Genomic DNA, 4,845 nt, shown 5'->3' on the forward strand with positions numbered 1-4,845 from the left:
GGGCGCGCACAGACACCTCCCCACCACCCCCAGGCCAGGGCGCGGACGCGTGTGCGGCGGCTCACACGCCTCTGTACACACATGATCATATACACGCACGTGCTCCCCGACACGCGAGCTAACCCCAGCTCCCAGGACAGAGGGAAAGAAAGCGTCCTACCGAGCGGGGCGGATTAGATGCTTCTTTGGCGGCCCCCAGGGCAGGTGACAGAACCTCAGGAGCTAGAGGCAAGGACCTTAGAATCTTACGCCGCGGTTAGGGTCCCCCCTCCCCCCTACTTTACAGGTGTGTGCCAGGATCCCATCTCAGGGCTAGAGTTTCCCTCCCGTTCAGGATGCCGCCTGCCGGTCCTGGTCTTAGGAACCCGCCTGGAGACTTTACGCCTGGGAGGCGTAAAGACTTTTTTTCTCTTTAGAAAAGGAAAGTGTTGGCTGGAGTCGGGCTCAGTGACTTCTGAGGCCTTTCTAGTTAACGACTTATTATGAAGAAGGAACTGGACCCAGAGACCATAAAAGGAGTTGGTGGGAGCGGAGGAAAAAAAACCTTGGTGCCCGGTTTGGCCCCAGCCACAGGCTCAAACGTCCCCTTGTTTATTTGTGCTGCTGCCTGCAGTGGGGCGCCAGGGTGCAAACGTGAACCCATGGGGGTCCCTGGGGTGGGGAGGGGACGTGGAAGAGGACATGATTCTGGGGGGCCCAGAGCCAGATTCGGGAGAAGAGACTTCAGGTTCTGCCTGAGTGGGGAGGCTGCTAGGTTGGGGTGGCAGGTGGGGGTTCTTGAAACCCGGAGGGCAGGGAGCCCACCACCTCAAAAAGTTCAGGAACAGGGCTGTCTTTCTGAGGTCTGGCTGTTGGAATTGTGGGAATCCAGTTGTGCTGGGAGTTCCAGCCACCTCCCAGAATACAGAATACAGGCACAAAGTGACAGGACAGGGTCAGAGGAGCCGGCAGCCACTTGTGGTCTCCTTGGGAACTGAGGTTGGAATCAAATGACCCAGACCCGACCTCTCCCTAACTGCCTGGTTTGGGGGATCTGATCCGACATCTTTGGACCTCAGATTCCTCATCTGTAAAGTGGGAACAAGAGCTCCTCCGTAGGCTCCCTCCATCCTGCCTGCCTTCCTTTTCCACTTCTCAAAGCCCCTGGAGCTTGCTCACCAGGACTCCTTCCAAGGCCTAATTTCCTGAGAGCAGGTGGGGTCCAGTGGGACGTAGGTTGGGGAGCAGCGCCCCCTTGTGGGAAATATCGGGAGGGCTCGGTTATTCCAGGAGGACTCACGGGGGCTACTGCTTTTGGTGCCTGATCGGGGCTCTGGCAAGTTAGAGCTTCCATGGGCTGATCCTGGGGCTCCACTCAGGGAGGCTTTTTCATCTTGCTTCAGCTACCCCGTTGAGCAACCAGAGAGAATTCTGCTTCCCCGCAGCAGCCTCTGGTCTGCCTTCTCACAACCCCGCTTCTCCATTTTTAACAGGCTTCTCTCACTTCTGTCCCGGAGGAATCCATTTGGCATTTACACTGTGCTTTACAGCTTACACAGCACTTTGACACACATTACTCGTCCCTGAGGTGTGCTGTTTCTGGGTGGTGACGGCCCCAGATGGATAGAGGATCCTGGCTTGGGGCGTGGCTCCAGCACCAGAGGGCTGGTTTGGATCCTGCCTCCTCCATCCAGCTGTGTAACCAGGGCGACGCTCAAAACATTGAATAACCAGTAGGACAGGCAGCGACCAATCAGAACAGACCCTGCCCTAAACACCAGGTACAGCCAAAAGTGTGTACCTGCTGAAGATTCTAGAACAATCTCAGCCTCACCTCGGTTTCTCTATCTTCTGTAAGGACACAGTGATCCCACTTCATAGGGCTGTTGTGAAGGCTGAATTAGTTGGATAATAATAAAGGTGGAGAAACCAGTGTCTGGGACATAGAAAGCACCCACTAAGAGCTTTATTACTGGTCCCTTTTCTTCTCAGACTCTGTGACTCAGGGTGAGCAGCACTCTTAAGGGATAACACCTCCCTTCCCTGCAGTGAGCCCTCTATATACATCTGGGCTTGCCCCCTGGCTCACTTCCCACTTCCCACACTTCCTCTAGTTATTCTACTCATCAGAAGTGCTTCTCAAGCTTTCCCACATATCCAAATTTCTGGGAGACCTTATTACACCACAGATTCTGATTGACGAGGTCTGTGTGGGGCCTGGGATTCTACATTTCCTACAAGCTCCCAAGTGGTGCTGATGCTGGTCTGAGAAGCAAGACTCCCAGAGATTACTGCAGAAACAGAAGTGTCAGCAGATTGTGAGCCATAAATGTTCATTGAGCATTTACTCGGTGCAAGGCTTCCCTGGTGGCTCAGAAGGTAAAGAATCCGACTGCAGTGCGATCCCTGGGTAGGGAAGATCCCCTGGGTCAGGGAGAAGGGCAACCCACTCCAGTATTCTCGCCTGGAGAACTCCATGGACAGAGGCAGGCTGCAGTCCATGGGGTCTCAAAGAGTTGGACACGACCGAGTGACTCACACACACAGTCAGTGCAAGGCTGTGCAAGGATCCAAACAGTCCAAGGGCTGGGTTCCAACCTCAAGTGGCAAATTAGTTATCTCACACAAATGGAGGTTAAAACCTAGCAATTGGGCCAAAGGGCTAACATGTGCCAAAGGGGGTGCATGTGGTGAATCCATTCTCCTCCCCGTAGCCAGAGTGATGCTTTAAACAAGTGATGCTCTTGGCTTTGGCCAAGATATTTTACTTTCTTCAGTTGAGGTGATCCCCAGAGAGGGCTGACAGCTGAGGGTCCTTCTGTCTGAAGCCTGTACTCCCAGCTCTGGGGTACCCTAAGTCCTTCAGGCCTACAGGTGACCTGGATGGTGCAGCACAGCGCCCACGTTGGGGTACTCACCCTGGCAGGAGGGCAGGAATCAGAGAGCCTGGTGGAGGGGGCGGGCTGTGCAGGGAGTCCAGCAGAGGGGTTTGCCAGCCCTGATCCCAGGGTAGAGATGAACCAGATGGGCTGAGGCAGAAGTTCTCTCCCTTGGTTCCCTGAAGACAGAGTGGGATGAATCATGGGTGGGATGTAGACCACAGGCACGACCGCGACTTTTGTTCTTCTGTGTTGTAGTGTTAATCAGTGTCAACTTATCATCCATCACCTGCTACACTTCACATTTCATCATCTTAGGTAGATGACCCTCACATTTTTCCAAGAGCAAGTTTTGTTCAGCTCGAAATAGGGAATCAGACAATCAGCATTTGCAAGAATGAGCATTTCTGAAAGTGTTCTGTGGTTTGGGTCCTTTGCTAAGAAAGCACCAGGTTTACCCCTCCGCCCCCACATGTGATATCTTGTGAGCCTCTTTGAGGCCGCCCTAGATGTTCACATTGTGTTGACTGGATGGTGTGTACAGTGGTCCAGGAAGCAGCCAGCAGCAGCATGGGGAGAGGCCAGCAGAGGGACCTGAGAGAAGGAAGAGGCGGGCTGTGCCCAGGAAGGAGCCTTGCTTGGTGTCGGTGACACAGCAGCTAGGTTGGCCTCATGAGTCTGTACCCTGTGCAGTCCCATGGGGTTCCGGGCTTGGCTTAATGCTTCGCCATCCCTGTCTTGATGTCCTTTTTTAATTTCATTTTTGTTTTCTTTTTTGTTTGTTTTTGTTGTTGTTGTCTTGACATTCTCAATACTTTTTGAAGAAGGGACCTTGTATTTTTGCTTCACTTGGGCCCCATACATTATGTAGCTGGTTCTGCTTGCCAGCTCTGGTTCCTGGGCCCAGAGCCTGTTCTGCAGGGCCCATCTGGGAGAAGACAGGTTGGGGGAGGTGGGCCTGGTGGGGATCCTTGAACAGGTCTTTGTGTGAATCTGGGATCATGGAGCTTGCTCCACCCCGAGGGGAAGAGAGGATGAAGGCTGCAGGCTTTTCTCAATTGAGAACCAGGCCCAGGAAGCCAGCCCCCGAGGCTGGTCTTTCAGAGATGCCTGGTGCCTCCCATCTTCCAAGCCCCCATCAGTGAGACTAAGAGACAGGAAGGGCCACAGGGATGGAGTAGAGGCCCCGCTTGGCTGGGACCGGCAGAGTGCCCCCTGGCTCCTGGGTTAACAACTGGCCAGGATGTGGGTGCTTGGCTCATTCTCTCTGGCCTGGGTTCAGATATCTGTGTCCCTGAGTCCAGCCTGGTCTGGCCCACTGGACGGCTCCCTGGAGACAGACTGTGAGAGGCTTGGGTGGTACTCTGTTTTGACAGGTGGCATACGGAGGAAGGAGCCTGAGAGGCCTGGACAGACTGTGTCACTTAAGTCCTGAGACCCAGTTAGGGGCTGAGTCCTGAGGGGACCCGCTCACCCCTCCCTTCCCCACCTCTCATCCCCGCCTTCCTGGGCCTGGGCCAGCTCTCAGGCGCAAATTTAGGTCATGGCTTTGTCTTTGCACACCTGATGCTTTTTCTGCTCCTGTGGTGTCTTGTCCCTCCCCTTCTTTCACTCCAGGTTGGAACAATATCCTCTCTCAGGGGAACATCTGCAGTCCCATGGGAAGCGCGTGCAGAGCGCCCACTGTGTGCCAGTGAGGTGACAGTGAGCCTGGGCCGCTCCAAACAGGAGTGCGTTACTTCAAGGAGTTCACCCAGCCGAACATTTATAAATAGGATAAAGCCTGGCGGTCCCGGGGCCCCCCGAATGGGGAGAAAACCTGGGCGACAGGGAGCAGAGTGGGGGCGTCCTGCTTTGGGCGCAGACCCCGCCCCGCCTGGGTCGCGGGTCTCCGAGAGCTGAAAAGGGCCTCTGTGTTCCGTCTCCTGCCTGCCCGCGGGCCAGGAGCGCATTTCCGCAGCTGCGCCAGACCCCGGAGGCTCCGCAG

The sequence above is a fragment of the Bison bison genome, unplaced genomic scaffold, assembly GCF_000754665.1.
Source record: "Bison bison bison isolate TAMUID 2011002044 unplaced genomic scaffold, Bison_UMD1.0 scf7180017864068, whole genome shotgun sequence".
Classification (NCBI taxonomy): Eukaryota; Metazoa; Chordata; class Mammalia; order Artiodactyla; family Bovidae; genus Bison; species Bison bison.